This window comes from Chelonoidis abingdonii, chromosome 7 (assembly GCF_003597395.2).
Source record: "Chelonoidis abingdonii isolate Lonesome George chromosome 7, CheloAbing_2.0, whole genome shotgun sequence".
NCBI lineage: Eukaryota > Metazoa > Chordata > Testudines > Testudinidae > Chelonoidis > Chelonoidis abingdonii.
This window is the reverse complement of record NC_133775.1, coordinates 30145177-30161348: the sequence shown is the minus strand read 5'-3', so window position 1 is coordinate 30161348 and position 16172 is coordinate 30145177. Positions and strand designations below refer to the sequence as shown.

Below are 16172 nucleotides of genomic sequence, written 5' to 3'. Positions count from 1 at the left end.
CATTCTGATCATTACCTGCTGCTGTAAACTGGCTCAAAGTGCACACCTAAGTGTCAGTTTCACCGAACAATTCAGATCACTTTAGCCTCCACTGCACATACACAATAGCAAATGGAACAGAAAAACAGTAAAATAGAAACCTACCTCCTCATGCCCCAATGTATCTCCATTTGGGGAATTACACAACATTTTAGGGGAAAAAGCCATGTACTTTGTTGCCAGAGTGAAGCCAATGTTTATCACATGTTTGAAAAATTGGGCAGGGGGAGAGACAATCAAGCTTCTCACATTTTTTTTATTATTTTGAAATTACAAGTATAGGCAGAAAGGGTTGAAGTTCTAACAAAGAGCTCCCCTGCGCGCACACCACCAGGATGTACTATTACGCTGGGTGATGCACAGGGAATTCATTCAGACAGGAGCCCTTTAATAACAATATTTTGGAAAAAAAAAATATAAGATGCCCTTATGTTCACATTCAGAATGGTCATCTGACGTCACTAGAATGTCACTTACACTTCTAAATGCAAACACTTAACAACAGTAGGTGCATCACACAGACCCTTTGGCTGGATTAATTTTTGCCTTGTCCTCTGAAAGCATGAAAACAGCACAGTTTTAAACATACCATTTAGCTGCTGCTTTCCTTAGTCAAGTCAGTTTATGCCTGAAGTGTTTGTTTAAGTCAAGGAGAAACAATTAGAGAACAATGAATTATCTAATATTGTAGGTAAAGTTAGGTAGATAACATGATAAATGTGATTCAACAACTACAATAAGTGGCTACTTAAAGGTTTACTTTCCCACTTACACATACTACCACTGTGTTCTGGGAGATAGGCAATGGCACCACCATTTATCAGCAGTCCCTTAATTTGGGCTCGGTGAATCTGACTTCTCTTGTGCTCAATCCCATTGATATTAATGGCTGTTCCAAGCAAACGTCCAAAAGCAGAACATGGCCCTCAGTGTTATTTTCCATAGACCAAATCCTGGAGTCTTTACTGAGGCAAATGTCAATTAACTTCAGTGGGATTTTGCTTGAGAAAGGTCCTGGGATATTGATTCCTTTTGCATTTTGGCCAGAGTTAGTAGCTGTAGAGTCAATTCCTGTTTTTTTGGGGAGAGTCTATTTAAAGGGACACTTTGAGGTCAATTTCAGGTTTCTACACACGTGCATTCTTTTTTGCAAAACCCAGGGACAAGTGAAATGTTTCCATTAAATTTTATGTATGAATTTTTGTTAGAGAGACACTGCCAGCTCCATCTGGTTTTAAACAGACTGATGTTCTGAGGCCACTTGGAAAACCAGCCTATCGTGCTCGTACACATGGAACATGGTCCACTGGAATGTGCCAGACTTGGACTATTACTCCTCTGGATTTCCCACTGTGAACAAGAGAAGCAGCTCCAGCAGAAGCCAAGGAGGATTAGGACACCTTCTGATCTGAAGTAACCCCAAGGGTAACCTCTGTGTCTGTGGCATCTTTGCAACTTTGACTTTTGGACCTGAGTGAGGGGAGAAATTCAAGTTTAGATTTGGAAGAGTGTCTTGAGCTGACTTTACCCCCAAATGGCCACCATCTAGAGTTTAGATGATTACTCAAACATTGGGTAGAAATAGGCAGCTGTAGGATTTTCATCCTCCTCTTGCATTGTATGACTAGACACTTTTGCATATACCCTACTCTGTGTGCTTTAGCAGCAGCCACCACACTACTCATCAACATTTGAGGCCTAGGCCTGGTCTACACTACACATTTATACCGATTTTAGCAGAGTTAAACCGATTTAATGCTGCACCCGTCCACACAACTAGGCCCTTTATATTGATATAAAGGGCTCTTTAAACCGGTTTCTGTACTCCTCCCCAACGAGGGGAGGAGTGCTGAAATCGGTATTACCATATCAGATTAGGGTTAGTGTGGCCACAAATCAACGGTATTGGCCCCACTGTAACCGCTCTGGACAGCAATCTCAACTTGAATGCACTGGGCAGGTAGACAGGAAAAGCTCCGCAAACTTGTGAATTTCATTTCCTGTTTGGCCAGCGTGGAGAGCTCACCAGCACAGGTGACCACGCAGAGCTCATCAGCACAGGTAACAATGCAGTCTCCTGAGAATTGAAAAAGAGCTCCAGCACGGACCGCACAGGAGATACTGGGTCTGATCGCTGTATGGGGAGAGGATTCTGTGCTAACAGAACTCCGTTCCAAAAGACGAAACAAAAAAATTTTGAAAAAATTTCCAAGGCCATAGTGGAGAAAGGCCACACCAGGGATTCAGTGCAGTACAGAGTGAAAGTTAAGGAGCTCAGACAAGCCTACCAGAAAACCAAAGAAGCAAACAGAAGGTCCGGGGCAGGGCCAAAAACATGCCGCTTCTACGCTGAGCTGCATGCAGTTCTAGGGGGGTCCTCCACCATACCCCACCCCGTCTGTGGATTCTGAGGTGGCGGTTGTAATCTCAGCCATGGCTGAGAATTCTGCGGACAGGGAAGATGAGGAGGAGGAGAAAGAGGAGGATGAGCTTGCAGAGGGCGCACAGCACTCTGTTCTCCCCAACAGCCAGGAGCTTTTTCTCACCCAGACGGAATTACCCTCCCAGCCCTCCCAAGCCACTAGCCCAGACAATTAAGCCATGGAAGCGACCTCTGGTGAGTGTACCTCTGTAAATATAAAACATGGTTTAAAAGCAAGCGTTTTTTAATGCTTGATTTGCCCTGAGGACTTGGGATGGCATTCACGCGCCAGTACAGTTATTGGAAAAGTTTGTTAACATGTCTGGGGATGGAGCGGAAATCCTCCAGGGACATCTCCATGAAGCTCTCCTGGAGGTACTCCAAAAGCCTTTGCAGAAGGTTTCTGGGCAAGGCAGCCTTATTCCGTCCACCATGGTAGGACACTTGACCACGCCATGCATGTAGCAAGTAATCTGGTATCACTGCATGACAAAGCCTAGCTGCGTATGGTCCCGGTGATTGCTGGCATTCAAGCAACATCCGTTCTTTATCTCGCTGTGTTATCCTCAGGAGAGTGATATCGTTCATGGTAACCTGGTTGAAATTCAGGAATTTAATTAAGGGACAGAGATGGCCATTCCTACTGGCTGTTTGCCTGTTGCTTAAAAGAAATCCTTCCTTGCAGGTAGCCAAGCGGGGGAGGGAGGGGGGGAATGGCGCTGAGCTTTTTCGCGTTTGGCTAGCAGGGATCTTCCCTGCTACCAGCCATGCGGTGGGGGGGAAGGGGGTGATTAGCAGTGATCTTCCATGATACCAGCCACGGTGGGGGAGGGTAAAGCGATCATCCCAGAGAATTGGATGGGGGGGTGGTTTCTGCTGCTGCATGTTAACAGGAAAGAAGCAGCACTGAACGGGATTTGCTTGGTATTTGGGAAAGGAGGGCACTGTATATGAAGGCTGCAGAAGCCGAAAGACAATGGCTTACCATGGCCGCATGCAAGCTGAATTCTGCTGCCTGGACCTGCGTCTGTGAGATCTCTAACACCAGAGCCGCAGGCACTCAATATTAAGATGCAAAATGCGACCTTGTAGTGAAATCACATGTGCTATGTAAGGTGAATAGTGTTGTTCACTGTGAAAGAGTATAAGCATTGTTCTGTAAAATGTATCTTTTTAAATACTTCTCTCCCTTTTTTACCTCCCTCATGCAGCTGCAAATTTTCAAGCCTCCCTACTCCATCCCGAAGGCTATCTCAGATAAGGCGGAGGAAAAAAAAGACGCGAGAGACGAAATGTTCTCGGAAATCATGGAAGTAACCCGCAATGAAAGAGCTCATCTGAATGAGTGGAAGGACGTGGTATCAAATTACAGGAAAGATGCCAGTGAACGTGAGGACAGGAGGGACGCTCGAGATGAGAGAGTGGCGCAGGAAGATCAGAGGTGTAGGCAGGAAGATCAGCGGTGGCGGATGCAACTCTGGGCTGCTGCGTGATCAAACTGACATCCTCCGACGTCTGGTGGAGCTTCAGGAACAGCAGCAGCAGGTCACAGAGTGCCGCTGCAGCCCCTGTGTAACCACCCTCACCACTCACCATGTTCCATATCTTCCTCACCCAGACGTGTAAGAACGTGTGGGGGAGGCTTCGTGCACCCGCCCACTCCACCCCATGGACAGCCCAACCAAAAGGCTGTCATTACTTTGAAATTTTTTAGTGGCCTTTTCCTTCCCTCCTATCCTCCTCCCAAACCACACCCGGGCTACCTTGTCAGTTCTCTCCCTCTTTTTATAATGACTTTTTAATAAAGAATACATGATTTTTAAATGATAGTGACTTTATTTCCTTAAGCAAGCTGTAATCGAAGGGGGAGGGTGGGTTGCTTACAGGGAATGAGTCAATCAAGGGGGGGGGGTCATCAAGGGGAAACAAACACAACAGTCACACCGTACCCTGGCCCGTGATGAAACTCGTTTTCAAAGCTTCTCTGATGCGCACCGCTTCCTGGTGTGCTCTTCTAATCGCCCTGGTGTCTGGCTGCGCGTAATCAGCGGCCAGGTGATTTGCCTCAGCCTCCCACCCCGCCATAAAGGTCTCCCCCTTACTCTCACAGAGATTGTGGAGCACACAGCAAGCAGCAATAACAATGGGGACATTGGTTTGGCTGAGGTCTGAGCGAGTCAGTAATGTGCGCCAGCGCGCCTTTAAACGCCAAATGCACATTCTACCACCATTCTGCACTTGCTCAGCCTGTAGTTGAACAGCTCCTGACTACTGTCCAGGCTGCCTGTGTATGGCTTCATGAGCCATGGCATCAAGGGGTAGGCTGGGTCCCCAGGATAACTACAGGCATTTCAACATCCCCAAACTGTTATTTTCTGGTCTGGGAAGTAATTCCCTTGCTGCAGCCGTTTAAACAGAGTAGTGTTCCTGAAGACGCGAGCATCGTCATGAACCCTTCCTGGCCATCCCACGTGTGGATGTTGGTGAAACGTCCCCTTGTGATCCACCAGTGCTTGCAGCACCATTGAAAAGTACCCCTTGCGGTTTACGTACTGGGTGCCCTGGTGCTCCGGTGCCAAGATAGGGATATGGGTTCCATCTATCGCCCCCCCACAGTTAGGGAATCCCATTGCAGCAAAGCCATCCACTATGACCTGCACATTTCCCAGAGTCACAACCTTTCGTAGCAGCAGCTTAATGATTGCTTTGGCTACTTGCATCACAGCAGCCCCCACAGTAGATTTTCCCACTCCAAATTGATTCCCGACTGACCGGTAGCTGTCTGGCGTTGCAAGCTTCCAGAGGGCTATTGCCACTCGCTTCTCAACTGTGAGGGCTGCTCTCATCTTGGTATTCTGGCGTTTCAGGGCAGGGGAAAGCAAGTCACAAAGTTCCATGAAAGTGCCCTTACGCATGCGAAAGTTTCGCAGCCACTGCGAATCGTCCCACCCTGCAAAACTATGCGTCCCACCAGTCTGTGCTTGTTTCCCAGGCCCAAAATCGGCGTTCAATGGCTAGAACCTGCCCCATTACCAGCAGGATCTCCAAAGCGCAGGGGCCCGCGGTTTGAGAGAATTCTGTGTCCATGTCCTCATCGCTCTTGTCACCGCGCTGCCGTAGCCGCCGCCTCCTCACCTGGCTTTGCGGATCCTGGTTCAGGATAGAATGCGCGAGGTGTTTACAACGTCCACGATTGCGGTCTTGATCTGATCAGGGTCCATGCTTGCTGTGCTATGGCGTTTGCACAGTTCACCCAGGAAAAAAGGAGCGAAATGGTTGTCTGCTGCTTTCACGGAGGGAGGGGTGAGGCTGTACCCAGAACCACCTGCGACAATGTTTTTTGCCCCATCAGGCACTGGGATCTCAACCCAGAATTCCAAGAGGCGGGGGAGACTGCGGGAGCTATGGGATAGCTACCCACAGTGCAAAGCTCAGGAAATCGACGCTAGCCTCGGTACATGGACGCACACCACCGAATTAATGTGCTTAGTGTGGCCACGTGCACTCGACTCGGTTTCTGTAAAATTGAAATAATCCTGTAGTGTAGACGTACCCCTAGAAAGATGATAGCATCTGTTGATTCTGTAGTCAATAGAAGACAAACAATGAAAAACTGTTTAGCCAATATGTAGTGTGCCATAGGGAGAGAACCTGAGGTCTGCCTCAATCTCCATTTTCCATGTTGTTGTAGCACATAGATTCCTACCTTCCAAATCTTTGGCCTAGATAAATATTTATTTCCTTTTTAAAGGTCAAGAACTGTGGGACTGGATTGACCTAAGGAATGCAGAACATTCTAATGGTTCTTTTCAGAACTTGATTTCTATAATGTGGTAATAAAGCTTTTTCCTCCAGTATTGATTTTTTTATTGTATTTGTTACTGGCTAGATTACTGTTTGACCCATAACACATTACAGCAGCTCACTAATGTATTGCAGAAACCAATTTATGCCTTTTACCATCTTCCCTTTTTTGTTTTAAGGAAAAGATGGAATAGTCCTTTATCAATTGAGCTACATTACTGAAGCTCATCATCAGCTTTTTCATTTTGTGAAGTTAGAAACTGAACTCTGCATTTGGCACATGCCAGCTCTTAATTCTATACTTTTAATATTAAACTTTAAATCAGAAGCTGTACTATAAGTGAGTGCTCCGGCTGAGTGCTGGGAGGTGGTGCACAGTATTGGTGGAGGGTGGGCGGGGCGACATTAATATAACCATTTGCTAAGGGCCTGGGAATGAGCTTTCATTTCCAGTTGTCTTTGTATGCTCGGGAAATAATGGATTCTGTTTATCACAGGTAGGAATTGGACAGGAGTCGGGAGGGAGAAAAATGGAAAGGAAGTGAGAAGATGGGCAAAGTGTAGAGAATTGGAAAGCAGAGAATAGTGGAAAGAGGGGGAGATTGAGGAAGGTGAGAGGCAGAGAAGAAGAGATGAGCATGGGAAAGTGAGGAAAAAAAGACATAGGAAATTTGTGTGTGTGTGTAGATAACGAGTGAAGATGAAGAGTCTGATGAATTAGCTCTAGATTTCCTCTAATGATGAGTAGAACTTAAAACAGGCTGCTTAAGGTTCAAGCATGATAGCTTTCACTGTGACAATCTGCCCTCGAGTGTCCCTGAGATCTTTAACAAATTCTAGGTTTTTATAGTGTGCCCATCACCATCATGTCTGAGCACCTGCATTCAGAAAAGACGTTTTACAAGACTCCCTTCTCGTCCCATGGTTGCTGAATAACTGAGAATTAAGGTCCCGATCCTGCAAACGTGAATGTAAGTAGCCCCATTGAGCTCACTGGGACTGTTCATGTATGAAGTTATTCACATGCATAAATGTTTGCAGGATGGGGGCTTATGTCGTTAACCTCTTAGTTAAATCAGATCTCCTTTCACCTTTATGTCTCTGACTTATCCTGTTGTAGATGCTTCCATTTTAGAATGCCAAAGCTTGTTTCTGTATTCATTTTAGCTGCATGACTACTGCGGTTTGATCTGATGGCTTCTCTAATTAGGTTTCTATGGTGTAATTTTCTCTTGCTTTCCTTCAATGTAATAGTGTTACAGAGGGAAGGAAGCTGTAAATCCAGCCCTTGGTATTCTAGCTTAGCTGCTCACATGGTTTTCTTTCAAGTTAACTGTAACTTCTGTTTCCATGGCTCTAATGATGTTTTCTGGAGGTGAACCTGTGGGTTCCAGCTCTGGTGTCCGGGTAGGTTCCTTGTTTAAATACAAAGTCTTACTTATTTTTTGGGATCTTCTGAGTCCTGAGCAATAGCAAAGAGTAAAAACAAAAACCATGAACAAAGTGTCTTTCTTATGCAGACTTCAGTCATTGTTTTTTGTGGCTATATTGTTAGTGTTTTGATCTTTACAAGATGATATAAGCCTAGGCTATGCTACTGCATTCCTCCTGCTGTCCTTGCCTGATGCTCAGAAAGGATTCCAAAGAGATGTTGGGAGGTGTGTGGGGGTAGAAGGACTTTATCATGATGTCCTTAAAAACGGTTTATTTCCTAGATGCCAATGCAGGACCCACCCCTGAATTCTTATTGCCTTAGAATCAATAGTCTCAGAAAAACTTGGTTTATAACTGGATTGTTCTCTAGGGATGAAATTGAACCAAGGGCAGTAAGCTTGTGTAAGAACCTTCCGCTCTTTGAGCCCTTAACCTTGGGTTTGAGTGATGGATAGGGCCTTGCATGCCCCCCTTATCGTCTTCACTCAAATGCAGAGTAGTATCTACATAGTAGTTTTATCCTGCACAATAAGGTGACAATTCTTAGCCCTTCATCTCTGCCAAGTGCTTTGTTGTGTTTGTAATCACTAACTAATTAATTAAAAACAATACAAGTATCTTTTACAGCAGGGGATCCCACATCTTTTCATAGGATGTACCACACCTTGATAGCGAGATTTGTTGTCCAGGCACCTCCCCTCCCACTGGAGATCACATAACATCCTGGGTACAACTACAGCCATTGCTGACAGGGAAAGTAATATTAGCAGTGTTGAATGTAACTGTAGCATCTTTAAATGCAATTTAGCAGCGAGAAACAAGGAACAGGGACCGTGTGAGCAGCCACCTCACTGCAGACCACCACCTACTGTTTCAAAGGATAAATAACAGATCTCAAAGTAAGCCAGAACATTTTTGATGTATAGTTTTTGTTTTCTAGTTGTTTAATTTCCAGGGAGTATGCATTTTCTCAGACTCCCCTCTCCCCCACCCCTGCTGTCAGGGTAGTAATCATGCCCCATTCATTTTAGACATAGACTGGACAATATAATGAAGGAAACAATCCTTTAGGAGCTGGGGTGCAATGGACTCTTCCATCTCTGCCCTATGCTTTCTGGGTCCGGCCTAAAGCTTACAAATTAGTAGATTGCTTTGGAAAACATAGGCTTTTAGTCCATTTTTGTAAAATGAGTGTGCTGTTAGGTACCAACCTTAAAGAGCTACACAGGACTGTTCTGGAGGGGAAAGTATCTTCCCTCCTCCCAGGTCCATAGATGGAGACCAGTTGTTCAGTATTTCAGTGAGAAGTTTTAGGCTGCCTTTACACACTGAGGAGACAAGATGGGTGAGAGAACCTCTTTTTTTTATTGAACCAACATCTGTTGGTGAAAGAGACAAGCTGTGGTGTTTACCCAGGTCTCTTTCTTTACATTCCCTTCCTTTGTGGTTCATCTCCCTGCAGTGGGAGACCACCTTCGCTACAGGCTCTTGCTCTCTTGTATTTTAGCAAAAAGTAAATTCCCTCTCATCCTAACTATGGAGAACAGCGATGGCTTTGAGTTTATGGAGCCGGCTCCCCCCACCTTACAGTCTCACAGGACAGGGCTAGGAGACAGCTAGACCTGTTCCACTTTCCTGTTTTCTGCTCTGGCTGGCTCCAGCTTCCCCAGGAAAGCCTGATGTCCCTCACCCTTCAGCACCCTCCTGCAGGGAGGGCTGGGCTTTAGCAACTCCCAAACCTAGAGGAGTAGCCGGGGAATTGGGCAGGGCCCTGAGAAGCATCCCCTGGGGGTGTCAGGGACCCTGCTGCTGGGAAAGGAGCTGGGGGCGGCCCATTCAACCTAGGGGCGCCAGGCTTGGCTTGGAACACCCTGGCGAGGGGGCATCTGCCCCGTGCAATGCCCTTGGCCACTAGAGACGGTGCAGCGTTCCCCGCCCTCTCCGAGCGGTGTCTAGCGCCCCGCGCTCCCACAGGCTCCTGCAGGCAGCCCCAGCTCCCCGAGCGAGGGTTAACTCCCCACCTGGGCAGGCGGGGCCGGGCTGCGAGGGGTGAGCGCAGCCAGCTCACGCCCCCGGCTGGAGCCGGGCGCCGCTGTCAAACGCGCCTGGCTCTGCGAAGGCAGGCGGCCCCCGCCCGTCCCGCCCCCTTCGGGGGATGCCCGGGCCGGCAAGGGGCGGGCAGATGCCGGGCGGGCTCCCACCAGCGGGGCACGCGGGACGGCGACTGAACCCAGCAGGTGGCCAGCGGTGAGTAGCCCCCGTGGCGGGGGGTGCCAGGGCCGGGCTGGGCTGCGGGATCCGCGAGCCCAGCGGCGGAAAGTCCCTCTGGGCAGCGACCGCGCGGAGTCCAGCTGGGGCGTTGCCTGGCCCGGGGGCCGCAGCCGGCCGGAGGGTGCTGCTCCGCGGGGACCTGCCCCACCGTGGGTCTCGGGGAGTGGGATGTGCTGTGCACCTCTCCGGGGCGGGTCACAGCGCGCCGTGTAGAACGGTGTAGGGGGGGGGTCGTGCCCCCAGGGAAGTCACTGGCAAAACACCCACTGGCGTTAGTGGGGCCAGCATTTCACCCAATTCCTCCATGCACGTGGCTGAAACTTTCAAATCCAGGCAGGGGGGCTAACCCTCCTCCGGTATTACACTGGAACGGAGCTGTGAACCTAGATCCCCCGGCACTGCTTTGAAAAACCCAACCTTTCACTGTTGTCCCTTGGCTGTCAAACACAGGTAGTGGCTGATCTGTCCGCGGAAAATTGACCACCAAAATCTCCGTGCTGCAGAATGCTGTTTGTTATTAGTTATTGCAGTCCAGTTGTGATACCACAGGGATGGGTGCAGTATAAGAACCTGGATAGCTAGAACAAATAGCTCAAGCAATGCAATGCCTAATCAATACCTGCTCTCAGATCACTTTAACATCTGTGCTCAGATATCTAATCACCTGAATTCTAGACACATTGTTCTGCAGTGTTTTGCCTATTGTCAGGGTAGATAAACATTATCTTACTAGGAGGAGCAAGTATTTTGCACCTTATTTCAAACCTATCTTTCTGAAAAGTCTGTCCTGATACTGGCAGCAGGGGTGACACATTACAAGAGTACCTTTGTGATAAACTTATTAATACTACGACTATGAAATACACTAAGTAGTTTAAGCACTCGATTAAGCCGTATTAGCAAAATGTATGCTTCCTGTGTTGACCTATTGTTAAGAATAAATGAATAATTTAAAAAGATGCTGTGAACTAATGTACTATGAAATCTATACCACTTACTGGTGAATGGAAGGGCAAATCACTCATGGGACTCATTGTTTTAAAGACTTATACTCACTAGCATGAGTGTGAAATTACAGTTCTTTGTTTACAAATTATTGCGTGATTTGTCACAAATAACTGTTGCAACACTCTTACCATCGCTGGTGACAATGATTAGTTTCCACAACTTAACGTAAATATGACCATATATTTTTTGGTTGTCTGTTATGCAAATGTTTGAATTTACAGGTATCACATTTCCACAACTCATGCATCAACAGACTAGTCACTACAATATTATGTTAATTAAAATGTTATTTTACTCCAGATAAAATGTTTTAGCAGTTTTAGATAAATTGCTGCTTCAGGTTTGGGCTTCATAAAAAAAAAATATGACAAGTTTCCACAAATGAAAAGTAAATTGAAAAAAAGCAATGACATTAATTTACTATATGTGTTTGTCAAGGGTGTACTTGAGAAAACATTGCTTCTTCGTATTTTATTTTTCCCTGCAATGGAGGGTCAGGCAGGTAGGCATAATATTCATCCTCCTGCAATGAAAATTTAGAAGAGAACATTGTATGGGCTGTAATACAGTGCTCCTTACACTTGGAGCGCTGTTTAATCCAGAATGGCCATTTGTAGCCAGACATGTAACTTTTGTGCTGTAGCAGGAGAAAACTGGCCTGCATTTTGGTTTTTGTCCTCCTTTGTGCAGTTCTCAAAAGTATGACAGAACATACAGCAAAACAAACCCTGTGGTATGGTGCAAAAATGAGAGTTGGCTAGGTCACCCTCAACGTTTTTTATTTTAATTTCAGTGCAATTTAATCAGGAGCATTCAGCAACAATGAGGCAGCTGCTATCAGCATGAAGGGATCATATTTATTGTTCCTCCCTCCCCCGTAATGTGAGAAGGGGTGTTGGAATAATTTGTACAGTGGGGGTGCTGAGAGCCACTGAATCAAACTGTAAACACTATATCTGATGGAAAACACTTCAAGCTAGGGGGTGCAGTAGCACCCCTAGTTCTAGCATCTATGAATGTGAGAGACCTGTGTTTAAAAACCAGACTGTGCATGTCTGCCCTCTTGATGCTGTTGTGAAGTCCAGTCATTTCTGTGCCCCCACGTGCACACAATTGTTCATTATCAGCTATACAAATACAGCTTCTGAGTTTGATAGATCGGTGCTGCACAGGACACAAATCAAGACAGTGTTTCCCCTTGCATGTATATGATGTAGCAGAAGATAGACACAGTAAGACAAAATCTACTGGGAGTTGTTTTGGAAAATGGTTTTCATATTTTATCGTCCTTTTGGGGGTTTTTTGTTTGTCTTTTGTCATGTAAGGAAAAGTTATCTATTCCTCTCTGAGCTATAGTTATTCTCATAATAAGTCAGATTCATGGCCATATATCTTCTGATTTCAAATGACATGATTCTGAGCAAAAGCCAGAGCTGAGGAGACATGCACGTTACGTCACCTACAGTTATGTACCTACCATAGATCAGAGTCAGCTCCTTGAGGGATGATAAAAAGCAACCCTATCCAAAGAATCATGTTCAATTAATTGTACTGATTACATTTTGTTTTAAGGGAGGCTTTGTTTCTGGCTGGGGTGGGTGTTCATTGTACATTAGTTATGCACAAAACAGTAAATAATTAATTTAAAAAGTAGAATTGTTGATCATCAGTAAGCTGGGCAGAAAGTTCTGAAGAACAGAATGGTATGTGGGCTCTTCAGCTTGAAAGCTAGAGGACAGGTATTGGTGTAACATGCCTGAAGAAATGTAACAAAATACAAAAGCTGTCTGACTGGCTTTTAAATATTTAAAATGCTGAGATTGTTTCCACATTTAAAGGATAGCCTGCCAGCTCCTTTCAAAGTCCCATTCAGGAAGACTTTAAATGAAAGCTTTGCTATGAAGTTTTTATTTTGGACTCCATATGGAGACTTCCTAAACCATAATTTTAGAAGATCTTAAATTACCAAAGCCTGGAACCTAATCTTGTGGTAACTAGTGAGTTACTGGGTATCTGCTCTTAACAGTTTTCCGTAGTGGATCAGGGCATTGCAAATGACTCTGATAAGGTAGCTTTAAACTAGACAGTAATAAAGTTTAAAAGCTCAAAGAGCCTAAACTTCAGACTAGCTGTGCCTTGGTAAAACTCTTTTAAATGTGTCTTGTAGCTCTAGACCTTCCATCGTCTGCAACTTCCTATAAAGGAACAGAGGTATCATTCACACAGAATAGACTTTCCACTTGAGTCCCAATAATGTTGCTACCTGAATTAGTGATTTATATCCATCAGTCTTCTGTACAAGTTTCTGTGAGTGGCTGGTAGCATTGCTCAGACGGCCCATGCAATTACATATTTAGTTTTAGATCTCAAATCTCTCTTGGGAGAGAATAGGGTATAGAAACCGAGTAGTCTTTTCTTAAGGCCCTTTGTTGACTCGACATATCTTGGGTACAATACAAGGCTCTCTGGTAAATAATAAAACCTCAGATGTTAGGCGCCAAAGGGAATAACTCAAGGACAAGTGACTTATGCTGCTCATACATACAAATCCATATGGCATCACAATTTGAACTAAAAAAAAAAGTATCCTTTAAAAAAACTGCGTTACCCCAGAAATGCATAGGGCTGTCACAGGAATCTAGGGCTCTCTAATTAGAGAATAATTCCAGATAAATATTACATAGGTGAAGCATTTTAATGGAAACAGCAATAAAGCTATTCAAAATTGGACATAAAAAGGTTAGCTGCTCATGCAGTAAGAGCTTAAAATATTATCTGGTTACACTTTTTACAGCCCTTTTGTTTTCTAATTTGTGCAAGTTGGGTTTTTAAAATAATGCTTTTTAAAATGTATATTCCCAGTTGCATGAAAAATGGACTAAGTCTCACAAAATCTCAACCACAGGGAATTCTAAGGGCATCAACTTAGGTGCTAAAAATGAATCTTCTGAGATCCTGTGCTTCTCTCTAGATTCTTCCATACAAAGGTTTTGTCAACTCCCAAGGATGGTAACATAGAAAAGCCGTTATCGAAGCTTCTGAGACGTTCCTGGACAAGCTTACATGTTTTTTTTTTAGTTTAAAATAGATAGGTCATGATTTTTGTAAATTGAAACTTGTGTTTCGAGACTTTCTCTCTCAGTTGTACTTGTAATCTATCGATTCTTTTTAAAATTAACTCGATCTTTTAAAAATAACCAAACAAACCCCAAAGTATTTACCTCTTTAAATTCCCTGTTATGGTTACATATTAACATTTTTGGCTTCTGCTGCATTACACACCCTTCCTTGTTCTTTTTGAGCTGAATGCATTTCTCGAGTTATTGGTGCAATCATACCGCTGGGTTATTTCATATGCAATTTCAGATGTGTGCAAGTGGAGTATAAAAAACGCATTAGCTCACACTTACTTTGGTAAATGGATATTGTTTTTATATGTAGATTGAACAGTGTGGTTCCTATCAGTCTTCATTTTTCCAAACTTCAGTTTTTGAAACCAATCTCAGGAGGGGGGCATTCTACAATGTATTTACGACATTGGAAAGTAAAGGAGTTATGACATCAATTTTCTAACCAGAAAAATGAAGGGTAGCTTACAGACTGAAAGCACATTATATCTTTGTGAGGTAGAAGAGGCAGAAAGCTCCTTTTTCTGGGAATGACTATGCAAGGAAGATCTCTCATTGAGGAAGCACTCCCTAAGGCATAACCTGAAGTTCTGACAACAGTTTGGGCAATGATTGCCTAGGCAATCTCTTCAGTAATAATGTGAGCTCCATCTGCATCACCCTGTTAACATTTTTCTCAGTTTTACCTTTACCTACATATGTGGCTGGATACCACTGGTGCTCAGCACTGCTTTGCAAGCTCCAATGACAGCTTCATTAGAAGAACCATGAGGTATGAGAGTTCAGGAGACTTATCTCAGTTATTGGGCCAAAATATTGGGCCATAAATAATAGTTTCTATTTGTGAAGCACATTTCTTTATCGGATTTCAAGGTGCTTTATATATGTCTCTATTTTATATAGATATCCCCATTTCACCGCGGTGAAACAGAGGCACAGAGAGGTTAAGGATTTGATGGAGGACACAGAGGGAGTCTGTCACAATTGGGAATAAAACACTGGCTCCTACTCTGGTGTTCTAACCACTTAACCACACTGAAGCCTTACAACAGCTCTTAAACATACTGGGACAATTTCCCCCCACATATATTCTAGTGATTTGAAATGGGATTGCGCTGATCTAAATGGAATGAGAATTTGGATAAATGTGCATGAAAAGCTGATTTGGGCACTCCGTGTTTATCCAAACTATTATTGCAATGAGATTATGTAGAGTTACATTACATAGATAAAAGAAAAGGGCTAGAAAACCCTCATGCTTCTGCTCGTAAACCAAGGTCCAGCAGATGGGGGGGGGGGGGGGGGGAGGTTAGGAAGAAACCTCCTCAAGGGGCTGGTTATTACATGACTGTGTCCTGTGAGGTTTCTTGCACTTTCCTCCGAAGCATCTGGTATTAGTCTCCATCAGAAACAGGATTCCTCTGCCTTAATCTGGTATAGCAATTCCTGTGTTCCTGTTAGATAACTGAAAGTGCATAGTTCTTTTTTGTCTTGCTGTGTTATGGTCCTTCCAATATGGGAAAAAAATCCTATTGAGCAACATGTGCTACTGCTGAAGGTAATGCTCAATCCGGAAAATAAACACTGAAGGTATTGAGCTCTAGAAATTGGTGGTTTGACCTCAAAATAAGATATGCTGTAATGATCTTCCTGTTTCCAACTTTTTTCTGAGCTACCTGGCATGGAACGAGGGAGTAGAGATGACAGAATTTTCAACTCATGACTGCAGTGTAGACCTAGTGCAGGCTTCCTCTTGCCAGAAATTGAGAACATCCTCAAATTAAGAGCTGTAGGAAGGAGATCCTTTATTCTGAGAAGTTGAGAGAGAGACTGATTCAGAACTAGCATAAGAAGGCAGATTTCTGGGCACAAAAACATGACCTTTTGCACAGTTTTTATGTGTTATGGCGGAAAGAAAATGCTCCATCCTTCTTGAGATTTTTTTTTTTTAAAAGCCGTAAAATATCAAATGCTCAAAGGGCATAAATGTACAATAACTTCTTAAAGGATTGTTGTCATGTTAAACCAGCCTTGTCAAAAATTCCAACTAGACAAGCCATAACTTT

General features: G+C 44.5%; 1 protein-coding gene across 2 annotated transcripts in view; it reads left to right on the top strand.

Annotated features, from left to right (window-relative positions):
• Positions 1-9891: 9891 nt before the first annotated feature.
• Positions 9892-16172, top strand: part of LPAR3 (lysophosphatidic acid receptor 3) — a 39459-nt gene continuing 33178 nt past the window's right edge. For both annotated transcript variants that reach the window (XM_075067770.1, XM_032798858.2), the window contains exon 1: positions 9892-9946. The gene's annotated coding sequence lies outside the window, so the exon portion shown is untranslated. The remainder of the gene's footprint in view (positions 9947-16172) is intronic.